General features: G+C 38.0%; 1 protein-coding gene and 2 long non-coding RNA genes across 3 annotated transcripts in view; 1 reads left to right on the top strand and 2 right to left on the bottom strand.

Moving 5' to 3' along the window:
* NKAIN3 (sodium/potassium transporting ATPase interacting 3) overlaps positions 1–25,937 on the top strand; it is a 349,578-nt gene that overhangs the window by 68,405 nt on the left and 255,236 nt on the right. The window lies entirely within an intron of this gene.
* The window catches only part of LOC306667616, a 99,439-nt gene that overhangs the window by 7,914 nt on the left and 65,588 nt on the right, over positions 1–25,937 (bottom strand). The window lies entirely within an intron of this gene.
* Positions 1–25,937, bottom strand: part of LOC306667624 — a 30,555-nt gene that overhangs the window by 107 nt on the left and 4,511 nt on the right. Inside the window, exon 2 of the long non-coding RNA XR_013765627.1 lies at positions 1,017–1,103. This is a non-coding gene — a long non-coding RNA (uncharacterized lncRNA). The remainder of the gene's footprint in view (positions 1–1,016; positions 1,104–25,937) is intronic.

The following is a 25,937-nucleotide window of genomic DNA, read 5'->3' on the forward strand; positions in this document are numbered from 1 at the left end:
CTTTTAGACTCCTGTTTCTCAAAAGATGGTCCTTATGTCAGCACCATCAGCTTTACCTGGAAACGCATTTGAAATTCAGAATCTCAGCCATAAGGATGCACAGTTGTTATGTATCAATTAAAAATTTAAAAATCATATATTTTTTAAAAAGGCAGAATCTGAAATCCACTCCAGACCCATGAGTCAGATTTCACACTTTAACAAGGTATTGTGGTGAATAGTAAACCTTCAAAGGTTAATAAGAATTCTCTAGATAGTAAGAGAAGCTTCTGAATAAGTTTCTCTAATTGTTCTCAATATGTAAACATTTCAATCATTGCTTTGAGTTTCATTCATAAATTAATAGTATGCTGCATTGCCACATATCTGCTGCACCAAAGGAATGGAAAGGTTTTTTGATAATTGTCAGGGAAGCTGAACTCTGTTTAATGTAGGCTGACTCTTCCATGTGAATTGCAGCTAGGAAATTGACCATGAAATATCTAATCACAATAACAGTACTGCCCTCAGTAATACATTAATGCTTCACAGCACATCTGCTCTTTGTAGGCTTCTGATGAGTGACTGGGAAGACAATTGGTATTCAGAAAAACAACATCAGTATATTCAGGAAACTAATATCAATCAGACTGGAAACTCCTAACTGGAGAAACATTCTTGGGAAACTTCATATTTAGCAAGTTAATTACTTCATTGATAAAGTAAGATGCAAGTTCAGGAAGGGGTTAGTCATCTGAAAATCCTACTCTTGAATATATAAATCACAGAATTGTTTTCCAGAAAACATGTATGGGATATAAAATTAATAATTGGAAAATCAGATATAGCTTTATTCTATGTTACAGATCTTTAAAGTTGTTTCAAACTCTTCCCTCAAAGGAGTTATTTTCCACATAATTCTATGAAGCATTTGGTGAAGATGAATTTAAGAAATTCTGCATCCATTTTCAGTCTCATATAGAAATGAACAGCAGTTGTAGAGGAGGCCCTTATTAACTAGAGGAGAAATGAATTACCAGTAATGTGTTCTGAGAGTGTTAGAATGCATCCTTCCAGGAGTTTGAGGAAACCAATTGGACAACAAAACACTCGGGGGGTGGAGGCTGGAATGAAAGGTTTTTCATAAAGGTAGTGTGTATTGATTCTTTAAAGTTTGCAAAGAATAAGGTAATAATACCCCTATACCTGTCTGTCTGAGATAACCACTTGATATCTCCTATCAAAATGGAAACCACTTTGTCATTGGTAAGCTTGATATTACAACATGTGTTCATGTCACATGACACAGCAGAACTCTTATTGAAACCTCAATCAGAATCCTGTGTCTCTTAAAAGAATACAGTCCCATAGGATACTAATATAAGGACAAATTGTTTTCTATATCTATTACCAATGCACATTCTTACACCCATAGAGTAGTTATTAAAAGATTAATGTTTCTAGTTTTATTTGAAGTTGGATAATGTTGGTGCTGAACTCTGACTGCCAGATTCTCTGAAGAGTCTTGGCTTTGCAATTTATTTCTTATTTATTGCTAAACAGCATAATGCACAATGTAAACAAAATAAATAACTGAACTTACACCCTCTTTTTTTCTAGCAAAACAAATATATCCCACTAAATTCACAATTAATAATTTTCAAAAGAAAATTTGTTAGTCTCTTTCTTTTGTAGCTTCCCCCTTGGTCTCTCTTCTTACAGAGAAAGTAGTCAGTTTACTTATGTTAAGACATGTTAAGTACAAACCAAAAAGATGAGCTTTCTGAAGACATTCCTCTTCCTCCTTTTTTTTTACTCTCTCCTACATGAAGATGATTTAGAAGCCCTTACCACCATTTTTCTCAATTAGCTCATATTCTAACAGAAAAATTTGTTAGTAAATGCAAAAAAGAGGCATGCATTCTATAATCACAAGATTGAATACAATTTAAAATTTTCCTAGTATAGAAAAGATAGCCTCATCAACAAATGATGCTGGGAAAACTGTAAATTCATATGTATCAGGATGAATAGATCTCACCTGCACAAAACTCAACTCAAAGTGGATCAAGGACCTAAGCATCAGACCAGAGACACTGTGCCTACAATAAAAACCTGTAGACCCAACTTTCCATCATGTGGGCTTAGGAACTGAATTGATTTTCTCAACAAGACTCTTAAAGCACAAGTAAAATTGAGAATCAATAAATAGGGCCAGGCAGAGTGACACATGCCTATAATCCCAGAGGTTCTGAGGCAGGAGGATTGTGAGTTCAAAGTCAGTCTTGGCAAAGATGCTAAGCAACTCAGTGAGATCCTGTCTCTAAATTAAAAAAAAAGAAAGAAAGAAAGAAATTGGACTGGGGATGTGGCTTAGTGGTCCAGTGCCCCTGAATTCAATCCCTGGTACAAAAAAAAAAAAAAAAATCAATCAATAAATGGCACGGTATCAAACTAAAACACTTCTTCATGGCAAAGGAAACCGTTAGAAGTATGACAAGAGAGCCTATAGAATGGGAGAAAATCTTTGTCATCTTAGATACAGCATTAATCTATTAATCTCCAGGGTGTATAAAGAACTCAAAAAAAACTTAAAAAAAAACTTAATACCAAAAAAAAAAAAAAAAAAAAACCTGATCAATAAGTGGGCAAAGGAATTGAATAGGATTTTCACAGAAGAAGAATTATGAATAGTCAACAAATGTATAAAAAATATTCAACATCTCTAGAAATTAGAGAAATGCAAATTGAAACTACACTGAGAGTCCATCTCACTCCAGTTCAGAATGGCAGTTATCAAGAATACAAGTAACAGTGTTGGCAAGGATGTGGGAAAATGTACATTCATACATTGATGACGGAGTTGCAAACTGGTACAATCACTCTGGAAAGCAGTATGGAGATTCCTCAGAAAACTTGGAATGGAACCACCATTTGACCCAGTTATCCCATCCTCTGTTTATACCCAAAGGAATTAAAATCGACATACTACAGTGATGAAGCCACATCAATGTTTATAGCAGCTCAATTCACAATAGTTAAGCTATTGAACCAACTTAGGTGCCCTTCAACAGATAAATGGATAAAGAAATCATGGTATATATATGCAATGGAGTATTACTCAACCATAAAAAGAATGACTTTATGACTTTTGCCAGTAAATGATGGAGCTGGAGACTATCGTGCTAAGTGAAACAAGCAAATTAAAAAAAAAAAAAAATCAAAGGCCATATGTTCTCTTTGATATGTGAATGCTAACCCTCAACAAGGGGGTGAGAGGAAAGAATAGAAGTTCAGTGGATTAGACAAAGGGGAATGAAGAGAAGGGATAGGGGATGGGAATAGGAAAGTAGAATGAATAGGACATAACTTTCCTATGTTCATATATGAATACATGACCAGTGAAACTCCACCTCATGTACATCCACAATAATGGGATCCTAATTAGAATAAGTTATACTCCTTGTACATATAATATATCAAAATACACTCTAATGACATGCATATCTAAAAAGAGCAAATAAAATTTTTTCCCTAGTACAATCTGAAATATAAATGCATTATAAAGCAAAACATTATTATTACTCAGTTTTGTTTAGGTAGTAGTTTTAAGGGCACTTTTCTATATCCTAGAAATAAATGAAAATGACTAAAGAATGTTTGTGCTAAAAGAATGCTTTCAGATCCTCTTACTCAGCTCTTCTGTTTTGTTTACTGTTACAGCACCAAAATAATGAAGAACTGAGCCACGTTCAATTACAGTGATTTAAATGCACAGATTTTTTGAATCCTGGTATATTCAATATGATTCTACAAGTTAAATCTACTTTACAAATTTGATCTTGTAAGAATAGAAACAATGTGACACAAAACATTACCTACATTGGTGAAGGTTATCTTGTTCATGGTTGATTCCCTGCAGGCTGGTCTCCCAGAGGAGAAACTGGCAAACTGCAAGCCTCCAAGAAAACTGGCAAGAGTTCAGTGTTCCAGGCACACGATTCTTTTTTTTTTTTTTTTTATTGTAAACAAATGGGATACATGTTGTTTCTCTGTTTGTACATGGCGTAAAGGCATACCATTTGTGTAATCATAAATTTACATAGAGTAATGTTGTTTGATTCATTCTGTTATTTTTTCCCTTCCCCCCACCCCTCTTTACCCTCTATACAGTAGTTCCTTCCTCCATACTTGCCCCCTCCCTAACCCTAACTCTAACCCTAACACTAACCCTTCCCTCCCCCCCATTATGTGTCATCCTCCACTTATTAGTGATAGCACGATTCTTAAAGAACGCTGATGTGGCTATTTGGGCCAAAAGCTCACCTTTGTCATATAAGCTGCAAGAGCCAAGCTTTGACCCTGCCCCCGTTCATGCTAAGAAAGGAGCTTTTAATACATCAGTTATTCAACTTAGGAACCCTAAGACCTAGTTCCAGGATCCTACATCCCTGATGGTACTGTAAGTCCCTGAAAGCAGGGAGCAGAAGGGGACCTGCAATACCACTCCCCAAGTAAAAACTGCCTCAGGAGGCCCTTTGTTGTTGGATTATTTCCTCTGTTTGCTCAATATTACCTATTGAATTTCTCCAGCAGCACTCCAGATACTACTAAACATGGTTACCTCCTGAGAAAGAACAATTCCTGTCTTTATATGTATATAAGTTGATCTTTACTATTCTAATAAAGATGTCATGGTGATGCAAAATTCCTTTTGATGCAATGCCAAATATTTTCCATTAGATTTTCTACTTCTCTTTCCCATAAATGCTCGGACTACATTTTTATGAACTCCTGTAAAGAACTCTCATGTGCTCTGAGTTCCAATTGGTATTAGTAAATGAGAAAAACCACTAAGTAGTGAAAGGGGAGAGGGGAGAGTGAAGTCAGGAATCACTCTCCCTTTTCCCTGTGAGGGTACCTCAGGCTGGCTTGGCCTCTTAACTTCCTTCACATATTGCTCTGAGTGGTCATCTTTGCCTGGCTTAGACTCTTGAGGTTCCTGCCTCTGCCTGTGCCAGCAGCTTCCTGCACCATCCATTAGAGCTCTCCCTGATCTTTTCATTGTCTTTGTAATTATCACCTTTGCAAATAAAGTGCTCCTCAAAATATCCTGGTGCAGTGTGCCAACTCTTCCCTCTCAGGACTCTGGTAGATACAAACCAGTATCAACATTCTGATTTAAGAGTATAGCTAGATTAATTTTCTTTTTTAGACTAAGAGACAGAAAAAACCCTTCAAAATGACATTTTTAGGCCACCCAAAGAATAAATCTCTATTTAATCTATTTTTATATCTACCTATATACCTATCATATTTCCTAGAAATTCAGAATTATGACTTTTAGGAACTTTTTTAAATTAAGCGAATCAGATGTAAATATAACAAAGTCTGTGGAAAGGACAACTATAGATATTTTTTATTGTGAACAAAAGTTAAGTAATGGCTGTATATTGATTATAAATATTGATTTTGGCAATCTCTTTATGAATGTTTTTGTTTTTAAAATGGTTCCTCAGAAATTAATATGTGGTGGAGGATATAGCTCAGTGGTGGAATGCTTGCCTAGCATTTATGAAAAGGTAAGTTCAATACCAGCACTGCAGGAAGAAAGAGGGGGAGAGAGAAAAGAGAGAGAGAGAGAGAGAGAGAGAGAGAGAGAGAGAGAGAGAAAGGAAGGAAAGAAGGAAGGAAAAGAAAGCAAGATGAATGTATTTGCAAGATCTTTATTCTTCATCATCCACATCAGCTAACAGAGTGTCAAACAATGCAGATGAATAATAACTGGTTGCTGATTAATATGTTTGCATAATTTATTGCTTATGCCTTTATCTGCATTCAGCTCAGTAGTTTTGTATGCAGGCAGGACATCCATAGTTACATTATCTCTAGAAAACGTGAACTTTGTTGCATTTTCTCATTACATAGATTAAAGGAAAACCCAGAGGGGAATTATGTAGCAAATATTACTTGTAAGAAAGGTCTTTAACTTTGCTTGATTAGGTTATCATTCACCTAAGTCAAATCACAGCAGTCTCTTGATGGTCTGATGCCAATGCTAATTAAGAGCCAGCTGGGCAGGAGAAGCCAAGGGGTACAAGAGTGGAGCTTGGGTGACTATTAACAGTGAACCCAGTCCTCTGTGGATTTGGATCACAGGGTTGGATTGCATAAAAATAAGGACAGTCTGGTGTGAAGCTGGATCTTAATTCTAGAAAAATATTGCATGTTCAGATTTTAAACAAAACCTTCCATTTATCCCCATTTTTACAAAATAGTTTTGAAGTTTTTAAGGAGAGAAAAATCCTATTAGGTATCAAGTGAATGACAGGATTGATTTTTTACCTTGTGATAACACATAGTGAAATCATTCTACAGTAGGAAGACAGCTTAGGTTTGCTGAAGTTTTATTTAAATACTGTTAGAAATATCGAGGTGACACACGAAATCAAATGTGCTCTGAAGTGACTCCACAATGCAAAATTTACTTCTGCCTGAAAGTTGTGCTACCCAACTGGGCAGCACACCTATGTTTATCCCTAATGCTGCACTGCCCCTTGCCCCGATAGGAGGAGCTTGGGGTGATAATCTAAGTGATTAGCTAATTTTAAAATTGGGGCAGTCAAAGGGAAGGGCTATAGTTAAAAATGGCTACACTTGGATGTTTATATTCCAATTAAGGGTAAAAACTACATTCTGAAAATGGATCATCAAACTTTCTATTTCTCATAATAGGACCCAGGACAACTACACTTAAAATAACCAAGAAGGAAAGAGAGTGTCTACCCAGCCACAAATACACCAACTTTTAAGTCTTCCCCTTCCTTTTAAAGATTAGATGTCACACTGAATTATAAATTTAAAAAATTAACCAAATTAATATGAAGGAATGGATTCTCTGAAAATGTGAAGACTTGCTTTTCTAAAGTAGAACTGGAGGAGGTGGGGGTTTGTAATTACCGTCATTCCTGCTGATGGTTTAATTGTTTTAGACAATTAAAGACATTCTGGGGGTTTTATTATCAATGATGGCTCTTTTCAGTATTACAGTTTTTGATACAAATCATCTGGAGGCTCTCATTTTCAATAGGTTATCTCACAAAACAATTCAGTTAATCTAACAACTCAAATGACATTAATATTTTACTTTCTAAAAATATTGCTGCTCTCAAAAGATGTTTTCCATTTGACAATTAAATTTCTAAACTTGCTACATTGAAATGTACACCAAAGTTTGGGGTAGGGGGGTGAAGCCAATATGAGATATAAAATCTATAATTGTTATAATGGCATAAAAATCAAAGCATACTTTTTTCTCATCCTATTAGGGAAGTACATGCAAACTGTTGACTGCTGCATCTTTGGTTATGTGTCTATTAAATGGCTTTATTCTTCCAGCTGCCATATTGAACTCAGCAAACCAGCTTAAATAAGACTTAGAAGGTGATTTTCTTAAAGACTTAATCCGGTCCTTACTAATAATGTACACAGCATCCATTTACATTCAAAACTGCAAAACGGTGCAGTTAGGTTTTGGATCAGTGCCTGTGGAGCTGTTCCATTTACTCACATAACTTCAAATAAGTCATTTAAGATACTAAAGAAAACTAGTGTGGAAGATAATACGCTTAGACATAAAATTTTCCTTACTGAGACTGTAATAACTTGCTCTGAATATAAAACTCAAATATGAAAGTTTATTTATATGTTTTTAATGTTCATAATAAGCCACTGCATTTACCCATTTTGAGTAGACTTAGCTTTACATACAGCTGATTTCTTTGGAAATCTATTCCATTTAAAAATTCTCCTATATGATATGAGCCCATATTACTTTTTATAACCCTAAAAATCATCAGCAGCATCTTCTGTTCAACAGATAATAAACTGTAAACAGAGAAAAAAATTACAGAAACTATGCACACGATTACATTAAAAAGCACAGTACAAAACAAAATAAAACATGATAATCAAAATATTTTTAAAGTTACAATAGATTTGACCAATCACAAAATAAGAACTCCAAGATAAAGAGCTCTAGAAAGAAACAGCAAAGAATGTCAGCTCAAAGAAGCTGAATTTAAAAATGACTTATATCCCCAGCTCCCTACACATGGTCCCTAGCAAGCAATTTTTATGAGTGCTTAATTTACTCTCTTGCTATGAAATCAATTCTTAAAGACTGAGGTTTGACACTGTTCATTTCACCAAATCCAGAATGCAAGAGAGGAGACAAGCTTTGAAATATATAACAATAATTGCATTATCTCTGTGTTGTTATTTCTTAGAACTAATCAATACTATATTCTACCTTAGAATCCTTGTCTTGAAAATCATTCTGATACCACCCCTTGTGATGCCATTTGCAGCTCTGTTGAAAGTCTATGAAGGAAAGTCTGCACATAACAGTTCTCCAAAATTCTTGAGAGAAGACATTGAATATTCTGACACTTGAGACAAACAGAAAACAAAGAGGCAAAACTTTTGGCTTTATAAAGGCGTTAATATAATGGCTAATTTTGTTTGGTTTGGATTGGTTTGGAACCAGGGATTGAACCCAGAGGTGCTTAACCACTGAGCCACATCTCCAGTCCTTTTTTATATTTTATTTAGAGACAAAGTCTCGCTGAATTGCTTAGGACCTTGCTAAGTTGCTGAAATTGACTTTGAACTTGCAATCCTCCTGCTTCACCCTCCCAAGTCACTGGGATTACAATTTTATGCCAGTCACTGTGCCGGGTTTTGAGGAAAGCAATTTATGAGCAAGGTAGGCAGAGGACCCATCCCTATATAGAAAGGAAAATCTAACAGTAAACTAATTAAGTGATTAAGTGCTGTGAGAGCAAAGAGAAAGGTGCAGTGAGAGCCTTGGCAAGAACCACTGACCTGGACTAAGGAAGAGTTCTAGAGGGCTCCAGAGGATTTCCTGGAGAAAGGCATAGTAGGGTGGGGCCTGGAGGATGGCAAGAAGGTAGCATAGTGAAGATAAGAGGGAAGACTATATTAGGCAGAGAAAATAGTTCATGCAAAGACTCAGATGTGCAAAAGAATCCTAAATCCCTTAGATTACTGAGAGGCAAGAAACAATGCTAGAGGTTAAGTTATGGAATAGGACAGAAAATGAAGACCACGTAGTATTGAGGAATACATCTGTCTCGAGGTAGGGATAGGGGATAGAAGTCAGAGTAAGCCTCAGTAAAGTTTTGCCTGATGTAACAAAACCCTTTGGGATTGTTGTTTCAAGAGCACTGCTGTAGGAAGAATGAACTCTGAAAGTGCAGGGGAGGCAGAAGGATAACTTACAGAGGTTGTGACAGCAGGGATAGAATGGAGTTGATGAGGCTGGGGTGTATTTAGAGATAGAATTGCCAAGGCCCTGTGACACTGGAAGTGCAGAGTGAGGAGTAAGAGAGTGAGGCTTGTGGTGGTTCTCAGGTTTCCTATTTAAGAAACCAGGATATGGTGGTGCCAGTCACTAAGAGGACATGTCAATGGAAGAACAGTTTGGGTTTGATATGCCTTGGGCTTGTTGAGTTGGAGGTACCTGTGAGTCTCCTGAGAGGTGAGGTCCAGTAAGAGCTAGATTCCTGGATCCAGACTCTGGAGAGTGACCTGGAAAGGAGGTGGAGTCTTTGTCTCATCAAGCTACAATAAGAAATAGAAATCCAGGAAGTGGGTGATGTTGCCAAGGAGAATATGTGTTATGAGAAGAGAAGAAACCTAGGAGTAAGTCCAAGGGACACCATGCATACGAAATGGGACAAAAACAAATGGTACTGTGTCTTGGGCCAGTTTCCCTAAGAAGCTATGTGCTATGAGCTATGTGCTCACGTTTTATTGAGCAGAGGGTGCCTAAAGCAGGAAAGTAATAAAAAGAGAAAAGCAGAAGTGAGTCAGGAAAGGTAGAAAAGTAAACACACAGTGAACATTACCTCATTAGCTTCGAAATGTTCATCCATGTGACATATCTCCAGGGAAACCTTAAAGAGCTATTCCCTCACCTTGATACAAGTCTGCCAGACTGAGGAAAGGTGTATGCTCAATTCTTTTTAGACTCCTTCCCACTTCCTGCCTCTCATTGACAAAATTGTGACAAAAATGTGTCTCTTATTTTTTCAGAGCTTATACCTTCCAGATAGTCCCTGGGGACTCCAGAACCTCCATGGGTCCAGTCTGGTTGAGCCTGGGTACTGGGGCTTCTAATTTTCTTCCCATCATGGACACAATGAAGGCTTTGGCACAGCTTAGTCAATAACCCCTGGAGGAGGCTCAGATGGAGATGAAGCAGTGGCACTGGGACCTGGAATTTTGTAGGTGATAAAATGGACTTCCTTCTGCTAGGAGTTTAGAGCAAGCAACTAATGGTCTGAAACCATTTGGGAGAGTGCATAAATTGGTTCTGTTATATCATACAAAGAAATCTAAAGAGTAGTGGAAGAAGAGAGAGGAAACAATGTCAAAGACTAAAATAAAAAATGTGTTTTTAGAATGGATCATCAGTGTCAGACGTTTCTGTCAAGATAAAGAAGACAGAAACTTCAGTGCATGGGGTGAATTCCTGAGCTCCTGGTACTCCAGTTTTTCTGTGGGGACTCAGTCCTTCCTTGCTCAGCTAATTTGGTTTGGGTTGAGTGAACATCACCCAATGGTCCTGAGGGTTAGTATATGACCCACACTATGTCACACAATGTGTGACACCTCTGAGCACAGCGATGGCCCAGAACCAGGTGTTTTAGTCAGTTTTTTCACTGCTGGGACTAAAAGATCTGACCGGAAAAGTTGTAAAGGAGGAAGAGTTTATTTGGAGGCTCATGGTTTCAGAGGTCTCAGCCCATAGACAGCCAGATCCATTCCTTGGGGCTTGAGATGAGGCAGAACATTTTATGGCGGAAGAGTGTAGCAGAGGAAAGTAGTTCATATGATCATCAGAAGGCAGAGAGAGACTAAGCTCAGTTCACGGAATATATATCCCAAAGGCAAATCCCCAGCGACCCACCTCCTCCAGCCACACACTACCTGCCTTCAGTTACCACTCAGTTAATCCCTATCAGGGGATTAATTCACTGATAAGGTTAAGGCTCTCAAAACCCAATCATTTCTCCTCTAAACTCTCTTGCATTGTCTCACACATGAGTTTTTGGGGACACCTCACATTCAAATTATAACACCAGGAAAGCCAACTAAACTCCAAAGGATTCTTCTGAAACACCTGGAAAGAGCAGGTAGCTTAGAACTTTTAAATTTTGTGAACAATAAACACCTTGCTTTTTTCTTAAATCAGTTTGAGTTGTTTTTCTGTCATTTGTAATGAAAAGACACCTTGTTACTACAGAAACAGAAAATTAGGTGTCAGATTCAATGGCAAAGGTTGCTGGTGCCATCAGGGAGGATGCTGTCAGTAAAACCTGGTAGGAGTCAGGGACATGTTCACTGCCTCTTCGTTCTCTTTCCTCAACCTTAAAACACAGTTTCATCCACTTGTAAAAGGAGGGATAAAGTAAAAGTAAATGTTTAGAGCACTTGTGGAAGAAAGCAGAAGAAAATACTGAGGTCTTAGAGCCACATTGCTCTGGACCTCACCTAAGGAGCAGGTGTGTTAAACCGTGATGGGCTTCCTGAAGTTGCCAGAGTCCTTAGAGACCCCCACTCCATTTTAAACAACTGTAAAATCATAGAAGATATTTTCTTAATTTTCAATTTGCCCCAACCACTTAAGCCTGTGCCAAACAAATTATTCACTTATATTAAGTATGGGTTCATTTAAAAGGTTCTACTTTCTTGAACAAGAAACAGTCCACAAAAGTTACTCCATTCAGTTTTACAGAAAGCAGCATCTTTCTGATGGCTGATAAACAAAAATTACATTTTGTGTTCGAGTCTGGTCATTCTGGTTACTATGAGAGTAGTTATGTTTATTATCAATTCTATGGAACTCTTCATCATCTCTTCACATAGACTTGTAATATATCTGTCAGCACAGTCTCTATTTTTTTTTTCACGATGTTTTTTGTATCAACCCTCTTTTTTATGCAGAATATATTTCAGAATTCAGGTGTTCACCACGTTTGGGTTAGAATAGAATTAACAATACTTTAACTCATCTTTGTGCCTCCAACTACTGTTTGCTCCTATCTATTATCAGGCAGAATTAATCAAATGCCCCAAAACATTTAAGACTGGCAGAAAAAGACCATATTCTTAAATACTGTAGAGAACTTCTCCTACAAGAGTCTTTTGAGGAGCACATCATCTGCATTTATTACTATTGGTTGTATACATTTTTGTCTTTTTCTCTCTCTTCCTGACTTAATTGTAAATTCTTTGAAATTGGAATATAGTATCTTTGTTCATTCTTTGTTTCTATAACAGAACATCTGAGACTGAATAATTTATAAGGAAAGAAGTTTATTTGAACTCATGGTTCTGGTGGTTGGAAGTCTTAGACCTGGCACCAGTAATCAACAAACTAATGACAGAAAGTGGAAGGACAAGAAGGCATGTGCAGAAGAGAATAAAACATAAGGGCAGCCTTCCTTTATAACACCTACTCTCACAATATCTGATCTGACCCCTTGGGTGCAAGTGCTCACACCCTCTAGAAGGGCATTAACCCTCTTAACAGCCTGATCATCTTAAAGGTCCCATTTTCCAACACTACCTCATGGTAATTAAATTTCAGAATGAGTTTTAGAATGGACAAACTATATTCAAGACTGATGGTTTCATTTGGTCTTACCCATTGGGTAAGACAGGTGGAATAACAAAGAAGAAGTATTCTCCATAAAGAATTATATACAAAGTTCAGCACATGGGAATTGAGTTCTACATTTCCAGTGTCACCATTTAAAGATCCAGGTATGATGCATAACACTGAGCTCTGTTAGGTCATAGGCTATGGTCAGAGGCCTTCCCTTGCGTTTTCTTCTCATTATTTTATGGAGCAGGTGAGGATGGAAATCAGTGTCAGTCCTGATGTCATATTTTCAATGTACTTTAAACATACAAAAAGTACACAAGCACTGCTGAGGACATTATAAAAATAATACTTAGTGATTTTATATTAGCTGAGACAATATTTTCTTTGCATGAAAAATATAAATTTCCATTGCAAGATTTTCTAACAGGCATGCTCTTATTTTATCTTCTGCAGGATCTTAATTGATCATTTCAAACTGTTTTAAAAAATTCAGAGAATGCTTATGTATGTGTATTTTTTAATGAACCTTCATTTGAATATAATTTTGATTTCCCACTAGTACCTGAAAAAATCATTTTGGAAAAGAAAAGAGAATGCATTTGCAAGATTATTCCCCTTTGGGAAAAATGGATATTTTTTTCAGAACAACACTGATACATTTTCTTTTTTTTTTTCAACTTCTAACTTATGATTTAATTGTTATTCACATTTTATATTCATATTTGCATGATAAAAGGTGCTGTATCTTTTTTAAAGCACCTCTATGGTCTGAATTGCTAAAGAGAAATACCCAAGGAATCAAAAAGGAATAACAATTTCCAAGTCTTATATTAGAGCAATTTGCATTATTCTCTAATAATCATCTCATTAAATCTTATTGGCAAATAATTGTTTCCCTTGTGGAAGGATTGTATCTTGGTCTGTTCAGACTACTATGACAAAAAAACATAAACGGAGTGACTTTAAACAACAGAAATTTCTTTTGCTCAGAGATTCAGAGGGTATGAAGTCCATGATCAAAGAACCAACAGACTTGATGTCTGGTGAGGTTTGCCATCTGTTTATAGCCCCCACCCCCAGCCCTGCCATGTCCTCCAATAATGGAAGGGGCTAGCTAGCTCTGGGGTTGGTCTTATTAAGAGACTAATTCCAATCATGAGGACTCCACCCACATGACCAAATCGTCTACCAGAGATTCCATATTCTAACACATCACCCTGGAGCTTAAGATTTCAGCATATGAATTGTTGGGGGGATCACAAGTATTCAGACCATAGCAATTTGAAAGGTCTATTACTTGGCACATTTCATGGAAGATCAATAATGCCGTTCAATACTTCATACAGAATTATCTTCATGTAGAATTTTTGATCTTCAATATTAATCATCCAAACAGTCTCTTGAGAGATGTTGACATTTGGACCAGGTGACCAGCTCCCCAGAGCTCCTCACACTGTCCATCCTGCAGCTTAGCTGAAGAACTGACAGACATAAATGCCACCAATTGTTTCTTCTCAGAAGAACAATAACAGTGTTTAGAAAGATAAGAACAGCTTCCCATTCTGAGATTTTAAGCACATTCACAATATGTGAAAACTATCTAGTCTCCTTTTCAGTTAGACAGTTAGCAAAACTTTTTCAGAAGAAGTCTTAAAGAGGCAGATTTTTTGAGGTAAATTAGAAGTCTGATCTATGCCACCTCACTAGTTAATGATTAGACTCACCCTGACTTAACGGTATGGATGCTCAAGTACTGCAAATGCCATTTATTTTTTGAGCGAATGATCTGAGTCTAAGCTCTTATAAACACTGGACTTTTAATTCTGAAAACATTCCTTAGAAGTAGATACAGTCATTGCCCCCTTTAATAGGAAAGGAAACTGATGCCATGGATGAGTTATAAGTTTGCTCCTGGTGCCTCCACTAGTTAGCATTACAGTGAGCTTAAGACTCGGGTGTGACACTGAAGCCATCCTCAGAACTACTCTGCATTCATTAAAACAGCCTACAGGAGAAGAACCAGAACAGTGAGAATGCAATCTTCTCCTTTTGGCAGCTTGAACCAGATTCCCTATTGCAATTATGAATTTGTGTCCAGGGCAATAGATCCACTTTGATTTATTCATGATTTTTGTTGGATTGTTCTCAATGTTAGGTACTGTATTAGTCTGCTCAAGCTTCCATGAGAAGTTGTTATAGACTCATAGGCTTAAATAATAGAAATATGTTTGCGTAAATATTTGGAGAAGTCTATGATCCAGTTCCAACAGGGCAGGCTCTGGTGAGGATATCTTTCCTTGCTTACAAATGGCTGCTTAAAGATATCTAAAAAAACAAACAAACCAAAAATAACAGCAACAAAAATGCCTTTAAAATGAAGAAAGTTGCCAAAACAAATTTAGAAGAAACAGATTAGGCATAAAAAAGAAAATAAAGCAGAGGAGGAGGGGACCTATCATGAACATCCTAAAAAAACAATAAAGAAAGATTTTTGCAACACCAAAACAGGAAAAAGGGCTTTTAAATAATGTAGAAAGTAAAACTGAGTCTGTGGAAATTAAGAACATTATAGCAGAAATAAAGAACTGGAAAAAGAAACTGAACAATTTATTACCTCATGTACATATATGACTGCATGACCCATGTGATCCTACAATATGTACAATCAGAAAAATGAGAATTTACACTCCATTTATGTATGATCTATCAAAATGTATAAATACAGTCTATTGTCATGTACAACTAATTATAACAAATAAAAATTAATTAAAAATAAAAATCAAATTTAAAAAAAAGAAGAAGAAAGAAAGGGAAAGCAGTAAAGTTAAGAAAGTTCAATGAATAGTTAACAAAGTCCAACATCTAAAGAACAATAATTTTTTAAAAAAAGGGGGAAGGAAATAATTTAGAAACATTTCTAAGCCATGAATTTTCAGACTGAAAATCTTCAATGGCCTAAATAAATCAATAGTAAGACATATCACAGTGACATTTCAGAGCAGGTGGGACAATTAGAAGATGGTACAAGTTTCTCGAGAAGAAAACACAGGTCAAGCAAAAAGATCAAAATGTGGAATGACTTCATATTTCTTAATGGCACAGTGGAAATTAAATAATAGAAAAGAGCCCCCAAAATTGAATAGCGAAAGGAAAATTATTTCCTATTTTAAGCATAGACCAAGCCAAATTATCAGTCTAATGTGGATATAATGCAAACATTTTCAAACATTCAAATCAATCTCTCTCTCTCTCTCTCTCTCTCTCTCTCTCTCTCTCTCTCTCTCACACACACACACACACACACACACACACACACACACACACACACTTTCCCATGAAACACAGGAGGCTCTGTTCTATCAAAGGAATTAATTAAAAACAAACAAAAGAGGAAATCATGAGACACAAGAAACTGGAGATCTCAAAAAGAATAGAAGCAATGGAAATCCTCAGAATTATGGAGACAGAAGATCCCAGGATTATTGCTGTGCACAGACACATCCCAGATAGAAGCAAGGGTGGAAGTACATGGGCAGGCAATACCATATCTCTCTTTTCTCTAAAATCAGATGTGGCAAAAATAAACAAGACACAGGCATTGGGGTGGGAAGAAATGATAAAAATCAGGATAAGGGGGTAAGCAGAGGGGCTTAAGGTCACAATGGCAAGTAAGCTGTTTGGAAACTGTATGGGCAGAGAGAGAGAGAGGACCAGAGTGAGTTTGAACTGAAAAGGGATCCACAGATAGTGGTCCTCCACCTCAACCAATAGCAGGTTCTCCTTTACCTCTTGGATACATTTCACATGTATATGAGCAAACACTTATTGGCAAAAAATATTAAAAATCACTATATTATAGCTGTCATTGAAGCATTTTTAGACAGGAGAGTGATAGACTCAGATTTGAATTTTAGAATTGACATTGGCCCCAGAGTGGAGACTAGATTAGAATGGAGTAAAATTAGAAGGGAAAACATTTAGAAGACTGTGATAGTACAGGAAAGGTATTGTAATCTGAATTTCAAATAGGAAGAATCAAGATGAATATAGAAGAGAACAAAGTATTGTATAAAAAAAAGAAATAATGAACATAGAGTGGTAAAATGAGGAAGAATGTTAATGGTTCCAGATTTCTTGTCTAGATAACTGTGCTAATGGTAGCCTAGTACTTTCTAGTCCAGGCAACTGCTGCCAAAATACAAGAAAAATGCAGGAGAAAGAGTCAGTTTGTAGTGACAGACGAAGGTGTCTGTTGTGCACATGAAGCATCAAGGAGGAGATTTCTGGAAGACAGCAAAGTATTTGGCTTGGAATTCAGGAGGCCGGTGGAGTTGTATGTTTTGGTATCTTAAGCAATAGACAATTACCTGCAAACACGAAGAATATGTAAAATAAGAAGAAAAGGATGTGAAATTATTATGGAAAACCGCGCTTCCCGCCGGGACTGCTTCAAGCGGCTTGCACCGCTTACAGAAAACCGCGGCTTCTTTGCCTGGCTGCTCCAGCTCCCCTTACGGAAAACCGGGGCTTCTCGCACTTACGGCCGGACCAGCAGGACTAAAGACAGGTACACTTCAGAGGTTCATGAAGCAGCTTCCCCTTAAAGTCTGATCTGCCTGCTGAAGTGGCCAGGCTTTTGGCCATTCTGTAATTTTGATAATACTTTTGTCAGCCCCAGTATCTAATAAGCCCTCAAAACTTTTGCCTTCTATCACTAACTTTGTCATAGGCCTATCTTTTAAACCCATGTTAACATGACCATATTTTTGCCATTATAACCTAATCCTTTATTTCCCCTAATAATATTTTTTGATGAATATTGATCATAGCAACTGGGTAAGACCAACAATTGTGCTATGCGTTCACCCTGAGTTATTATTGCTACACCTCTTGGTGAAGAAGCAAGGATTTTTATTTCTCCTGTAAAATCAGGGTCTATAACTCCAGGGACAATATTTAATCCTTTTAAAGCAGAAGAACTCTTCCCCAGAACTAGTCCCACTGTTCCTTTATGTAATGAGCCGACAACCGAAGTAGGTATTGGCTGTACTCCCATCTCTGGAGTTAATACTGTTCTGGCGGAGGCACAAAGGTCTATATCTAATATTTGATGATATCTCTGATTGTTTTGATCTTCAAATACTGGGAGTATTGGGAACACTGATTGAGATTCTACATCAGTCCACTGTCTGGGGGCCTCCCCTGTGCAGCAATTACATGCGCCCTTACAACTTGAAAAAGAGTGATGATCTGGATTATATGCTGGAGGGCGTGGCGTGGTAGGGGTTAAATGCCACTGAGGTAACTTCTTTTCCGGCTCTGTCTCAGATTGCTCCTGTTTCTCAGAGTCTGAACATCTACTTTCTCTTTCAGAAGCTTGATTTGATTGTTCTTTTTCTACAATTTCTAATATCTTTTCCCCTTCTCTTAACTGTTTTTGAGATTTTGGTTTTTTGGAAGTCAGACAAAAATGAACTAATGTCACAACAACAACAGCAACGACAACAAACAGAAACCAAACAAGGAAAGGTAACACAATTAACTTACACATATTTGTTATGGGACGTCCTTTGCTGTCTCTTGGGACAACCTTTCAATATATTCTCTCTCTAGGAGAATCTTCAGTTAATATTCCCTCTCTAGGTGAACCTTCTGTTAAAACCTTAAGGCCACTGTTTCCTCAAATAGGGAAACCTTCTTGTTAATTACGCTAGGGAAACTGTCTTTTATTTATCTGAGCGCTCACCAACTCCCAGTTCGATCCTTGTTTGATCCCCGTCTGGACCACCACTTACTGAAAACCGCTTCTTGCCATTCTCCATGCATAATCAGGACGCTGTTTGCTCTCTGCCAGTCGCCATCTTTAGATGCACATGGCATAACCCTGGGCCCCGGGTTTCGCCCGCCACAAATTATGGTGGGTCATGAGTAAATATTGGGTATGGAAAGTGATGAACACTGAAATAACTGCAACCCTGGAAAGATTATTTTGGAGATCAAATAAGTCCCATTTCTTTCAAATATGCAAATTAACCAAAAACCATCTGCTCTGGCCAAATCTCATGGCCATTTCTCTCAGAAAGACCAAAAGGAAGTCTCTAGGACAGGGACCCCAGAGAGAAAGTGGCAGCTAAAAAGGAGACCAGAAGCTGTCTTCTTGAGCAGTAGCCTCCCCATTACAAAACACCAGTGCCTGTCCAAAGCTGACTTTGCTGCCATTCTGAACCATGGCTGCTATTGATTTCCCTTTATGCTCCTGGCTTGCCAATTCAGATAATCTGATTCAGCACCATGTTTTGATCTCAGCCTTGAAAATCAGGGCATAGCTTTTTAAGTTTGAGAATACTTCACTGGCTTGCAGGATTTCAGCAGCTGTTATTTCATACATCAGGAAACATTCAGCAAATTAAAGAAAAAAGTAAGCAAGGTGCATAGAATTCTATAATCCTATGTTTGGAATTCTTCAGTGGCTTTGGGCAACAAATTTCATAAATTAGAACCTTATTTTGTAGACTGTAATTATACTTAAAAATTGTATTTCCTCAAAGCATGAGTTATTTTACACTGAATTTATGAATTGGAATAAGAATGTTTTTCATGGTTACTCTAAAATGTTTAGTCCCAGCAATTCCCCTAGTCCCCAAACTAAAAAGTTCACATTCTTCCTATAAGCTGTTTTGTAATCTTGGCCACCATCTATCTTTTTCTTATTTTAAAGAGAACCCCATAATGGCATTCTGTAGTTCTAAAGTTGCCTCCAGCTAAAACTGTTCAGGGCAGATTAACAAACCTATGTATGAGGCAAGAAAAAGGAAGTGAATAGTAAATCAACATGTTACCAAATACTTGAAGATTTTATTAAACTCCATTTAGGTGAAATGAATTCCTTTTAAATAAGAGTATTTTTTGTGCTTTCTAAACTCAAGCATTATAAATGTCAATTTCTAACATATGAAGTATGTAACAGTTTATTCTCTTCATAACTCTGTTCATTTTGGCTATTTTTTTTCAGGCTACAAATAGTATCAAAGCATTTCAACTTACACACTATTTAAATGTCTGCCTACATATGCAATTCTACCTTTCAAAATAGCTATCTAAGCATATCTGAAACATGCTATTATTTATTACTACTCAGAACACTTTTGTAAATATTTCATAGGCATGCAATGAAACCTCTTAAGATGTCAGATCTGTTTTTAAAATTGAGGTAATTTCCTATTACATTTATTCAATAATATTCACTTTAATAGATTGGCTGGTCAATATTCTACATTTAATTATATTCATTTAGATCCATTCTACATATGTATTATACAAAAAGCAAATTATATACTATTGTATGTCCACCGCCAGTCCTTAATAGCAGGAAACCGAACTCACACAAATAAGTAGCTCTCTTTTTATTATCTTCTGTGTTTAAAGTTCATGCTGTCATTGCTATTAATTTCCCCTGTAGGCAAAAAACTGAAGAAATAAAAAGAATAAAACTTTGGGGCTTACATGTTGCATTATCAATCCCATAGTATCATGAAAGCAGTTTCTTTATGTTCTCATCATTCCATCTTCCACACATAAAATAGTCTTGTATACACAGTGTGCTCAGTGAACTCTTGTTGAACCAACTCTTGGTGCATCCTATAAAATATGCCATGCAGATGATGCAGCAGAAAGAGCCCTATGCTAGGATGGTAGCTCTGTAAACTCATCTGGATTTTGTTCCTTTCTGGGTGACCTTGGACAAATATATGCATCTTAGAGACTGCACTTCTTCATTTGGGGAATTGTGATAAAATGACCTGTCCTGTCTCTAAGGGGGCATTAACAGGAGAAAATGGGTATAGGTCTATAAATATCCAAATAACCAAAAGACTAACAGAGAAAAGAATGTCTGAAGAGAATGCAGATCTCTTGTTTTATCTCAGTAGTCCATGTGCCTCTGTGTTTAAGGTCAAATTTTAATTATTTGCAATAATGCACGGCAGCCAAGACATGAATAATCCTGAGCTCTTGTGTAAGACTTTGGAATTAAACTGAATATGCACTGTATAACATTTTGAGAATTTATGCACAAAATCAGGAGATCATGCTATTAAGGTCCAGTTCTACAGCACTGACTTTGTGGTAAACTTATGACAGTCTCTTAATCTTCTCATGTGTTAAGGATCCTTGTTACATGCTCAGCCTGCAGATAATTGTGAGGCCAGCCTCAGAAACACAGCTATCGCTTCAGCAAAACTTTAACTTGGTATTGAAGATTCTGTGCAAGATTTTTCAGTAAACTTTGGAAACACTCATTTTGTACACTTGTTTGCTTTAATGGGTAGAAATCTGTTGTGTTTGTCATTGGGGAACTGAGGCAGTAGAAGTTCACAGTTCTAATTTATCACTACTTGGCATATTATATGCAAATGAGGCTTATTCATTCATATATTGTAGTGGTTCACTTTTGAATAAAAGAATATATCACACCATGAAGATATTGAGTCATATATTGAGTCTTTAAAATAAGCACAGTATTCATAGCTTCCCTTCTACCCAGTGATTCATCATCGATGAAACATGGTTTTATGAAATTGTGTTGAAAAAATTTATTTGTTTTCTAGCCTATGCATTTGTTGATTTGGTTAATAATTTTACCCTCCCTATGCAGCAATTGGTTGGTAAACTATTCCCTGTAACTTCAGGAAGTGAAGTATTACCTACTCATTTCTCTCCCTTAGCCTCCAGGCTACACTGTAATTCTAACCTGTCCTACTTAGCTATGGACATATTTTTAAGTGACAGAATGTTCTGCATATTTACACTGGAGTATATATCTGAAATTCAGGGGTTGTTCAAAACCCTTAAAATGGAGCACAGATGAAGAGAAAAAAATGACAAAAACTGAGAGGCCCAACCCACTACAGAGGCATGGCCCCCAATCCCCTTTTTCATATGGAAATTCATCATTTTCCACTCCAAGTGTCTATTTGAGTCAGAAATCATTTGTATCTCTGTGGAATCATTTTGACACTGGCTGGAATATGCCAAGGTCACAAAGTTAAATTAGTACTACAACCAAGTGGTAACCCAGGGGACACTCATTCCAATTCATTTCCATGTGCCTACTGAGCCAGCCTGTAAGAATGATTTACTCAGGTCTGTCTCTGCCATCCCCATGAGTAGCAATGACAAGCTCTGTAAGGACAAGGCTTCATGCTCCAACAATGGGAGGTGGGAGTTAGACAGGTCTGAGTTTAGAGCACACTTCTCATTCCTACCTGTGTGTGAAAGGATTATTATACGTAACGCATGATGTTTTGCAAAGGTTTAATGGGCAATGCGTGGAAAACTACCTTAAGGCCTTACATAGATTAAATTTCTTTTAACAGGTTATAGCCAACAGGGACATAGGAACTCTGCCTTTGCTGTCATTATTATAACAAAGGGTTTATAAGACTGAGGTGCCCTAGCATGGTCTATTGCCCTTGATGGAGATAAATGGAGACTCTTTGTCTTGTGTAATTCATTAAATATATACTGCTTCCTGATCCAAAGGCAAGAACAGATTTGGCCACGCAATAAGTTGCATCCTCTCTGACTGGCTGAACAACTCAGGGTAGTGTATTAGTCAGCACAAGTAACCAAAATACTTGACCATATAACAACTTAAAGGAGGAAACATTGATTTTGGCTTCTGGTTTCAGAGGTTCAGTCCATGATTGACTGACTCCATCACTCTGGGCCTGAGATGAGGCAGAACATCATAGCAAAAGGGAATGGTTAAGGAAAGCTACTCAGTTTATGGTAGCCTGGAAGCAGAAAGAATGTGAGGTGTCAGAAACAAAAGTATAAGCTTCAAAGGTATGCCTCAGTGACCTACTTCCTTCAGTCACAGCCAACCTACCTATAGTTACTACCCAGTTAACCATTCAACTATTAATCCATCAAATGGATTAATTCACTGATTAGGTTTCAGTTTTCTTTAGTTAGCTTTTGTGTCACTGTGACCAAAATACCTGACAAGAAAAACGTAAAGGAGGAAAATTTTATTTGGAGCTCATAGTTTCAGAAGTCTCAGTCCATAGACAGCTGACTCCATGTTTATGGGTTCAAGATAAAGCAGCACATCATGGGGAAAGGGTCCAGCAGAGAAAAGCTCAGCTCATGGCAGGGTCAGGAAGCACACAGAGAGAGGAAGGGACTGCAGAAAGAACAACCCTTTCAGGATAACCCCCACCTCCAGCCACCCACCCACCTGCCTACAGTTACTCCCAATCAGTCCTTTCAAACTAGAATGCGCTCAAGTTACAGCTCTCATAATCCAATCTTTTTACCTCTGAAATTTCCTGAATTAAAACAGGAACTTTTGAGGCCCACCTCATATTCAAACCATAACACAAGGTCTGCCTATTTAACTAAAATGGAAACACTTCTGAGACTATGCCATGATTTGAGAAATAACAGGTATCTTGAGGGTATCTTACACTGAGCACAGAAGCACAAATCATAGGACTTGGGCTTTGTGCCAGCAGGCTAACTTGGTGAGTGTTTTGGTTGAAATATAAGGTATCCCAAAAAAACTCATGTGTGAGACAATTCAAGAAAGTTTAGAGGTGAAATGATTAGGTTATTAGAGTTTTAACCTAATTGGTGCATTAATCCCCTGATAAGGATTAACTACATGGTAACTACAAGCAGGTAAGGTGAGGCAGGAGGAGCTGGGTTGATGGGGGTGTGCCCTTGGGTTTGTATTTTATCTGTGGTGAGGGGAGCGCTCTCGCTTTGCTCTTTTGCTCTCTCTCTCTCTCTCTCTCTCTCTCTCTCTCTCTCTCTCTCTCTCTCTCTCTCCCTCCCTCCCTCCCTCCCTCCCTCCCTCCCTCCTTCCCTCTCCCTCTCCCTTTCCCTTTCTGCTTCCTGGTACCATGTCTGAGGTCTGAGCCATTTTCCTCCACCACACTCTTCCACCATGATGTTCTGCCACATCTACGACTAGAGCAATAGAGTCACCCATCTATGAACTGAGACCTCTAAAAACATAAGCCCCCAAATAAACTTTTTCTCCTCTAATTGTTCCTGTCAGGTCTTTTGGTCAAAACAGCAAAAAAGCTGACTAAAACAGTGAGTGACCTTGGGCAAATGCAAACCACTTTCTTCCTCTTCTTTCCATTAGAGAAAATTAATTGATCTATGGTCCCACCTCACAAAGATGTAGTGAAGATGAGTGTAAAATGTCTGCAGCAGTTTCAGAGGAGAGCACCACAGAGCACGTAATTAGTTCTATAATCCATAATTAAGTCTGCAGGTAATGAGGTGGTATCGGAATTATACATTTGAAAACTAAACCCTGGGTTTTCTTTTTTCTTTCTAAAAAGAGTGAAGGTTCCCATTGTGCCCTGTCTTATATTAGCAGGGATGACAACCTAGAAAACCCCATTGGATAATGTTAGAGAAGTCATTCATGTATCAGGTGAATATGATACCAAAGCTTGTGGAGAAATGATTAAAGGAAGATCAGACAGGTCAGGACTGAAGGCAAAGATGCTAAGTTGTTCGTGATTCACAAGGAAAAGGAATCTCGTCAAAGGTGATTACAAATGAAAGGCTTACAGCCTGACCACAATTCTGTAGGCATATATGTGATGGTAGTAAGCAGTTAAGTGTTACCATACTCCTAGAACCCATCTTCTTAACCTTCCTGCACACCTGCCCTGCCCAGCTCCCTCAGGTGGAATGAGTGGAAGGAGTATCAGCAGCTGAGAGGCTCTAGCCCATTCATTTAGCCCAGTAGAGACTGTCTACTGGTTCCCTGGGAGCATCAGAACCCTTCCTGATTTTTCAATCTTTGCCCAGCTGATTCTGCCTATGGAGCATCCAGTACAAAATGGCATGGGTAAAATATCCTTACCACTTTTGCAGTTTGCAACATGGATTAGACAGAACTCCAACTGTAGGTTCAGTATGGAAGAGTCTTCAGTTAGTGGTAAGTGACAGGAAGCATGGATATCATTCTTCTAGGCCAGTGAGGTTTCTTCCCTGTGTCAGCAAACTCTGGCTCTGGCCTGGATTTTCCTTCTGATTCTTTCTCCCCACCCTCCACAGTCAGGCTCAGCTTGCCTTGGGCCATTATGACCATGAGAATGGTGATAGGGATGCCTATTTTTGTTTAAGCCATAAGCCAGCCACTTGGTTTTCAGCCTTTCCACAGGCCCTTGAAATCCAGATCAACAGGTCATGGTTTTAACACACCAAGCTTATAAAAACAAATAAAGAGCCCCCCTTTTTTTTTCTCCAGCAGATTTAATCCGCTTCACCAGTCTCTTCTTCCATTGAACTAGGGCCAAGAGGGTGAGAGAGATGTAGACTTAGGAGTCTTCCAGTCTAATTCAGTATAGGTCCTTTCTATTGGGTCAGTATAGTCCCTTCATGTAGTGCCTCAATCTAACAGACTGTTCTTCCCCTCCCTGTCACCTCCTCCATCCTCAAATGGTTTGCTGGCTACAGGAGAAGCAGATTATCCTCCTGATGTACAGTGGAGAAGGAACCCTGACCTCATGCAAGGTCTTCAGCTCATGCCCCCTGTACCAGCTTTTGGGCTCTTCCTGTTCTCTGACTGGGATGTGGTAGATCCAGGCTTCACTAAGGATTCCTGCCTGTGTTCCTAGCCAAGTGCTGACTGTTGTAGCTTCTGTGTAGCTCAGCCAGGTCATGCTCCAGGAGGACCTAGCATCTTCTTCTGCTGTGGAGGCCCCTCTCCAGCTCTCACTGGTATATTCATCCACTGTGTGAAGCCACTGTGTGACTCTTGAGAGTCTAAGCAAACCTTTGACTCAGTATTTAGCTCCTTCCAAAAGAAGCCATTTTTAAAGCTCACCACCTCTCATAACTATCCCTTTCCCCACAGGAAACAGTAACTTCTGGACATTTCTGCATCACACAAGAGTCTAGACTGACTGAAGAGCCCTAACCCAGGCCTCTCCCTGCATAGAGCACTGAGCTTCCAAGTTTTATTCACTGTGATTCTGCAATTGCAACTTTTCCCCCCAAGTCTTGCCAGTTATTCTCAGAGTTTCAGTCAACATTCTCACTATGCCTGTGAGCTTTCCACCCAGCCAGGGATGATGCTCACCACATCTTTCTCAGTTGTCCTGGAAGTGAATTTCTGAATATCACAATAGTTGCTAAACCAACTATGACTGACTTCTTCATTCTATTGTTTCTCTTCACTTTTGTTCCAGAAATTATTCTAATTTTATTATCTTTCTCACTAGAGTCATTC

The sequence above is a fragment of the Sciurus vulgaris genome (assembly GCF_902686455.1).
Source record: "Sciurus vulgaris genome assembly, chromosome: 1".
NCBI lineage: Eukaryota > Metazoa > Chordata > Mammalia > Rodentia > Sciuridae > Sciurus > Sciurus vulgaris.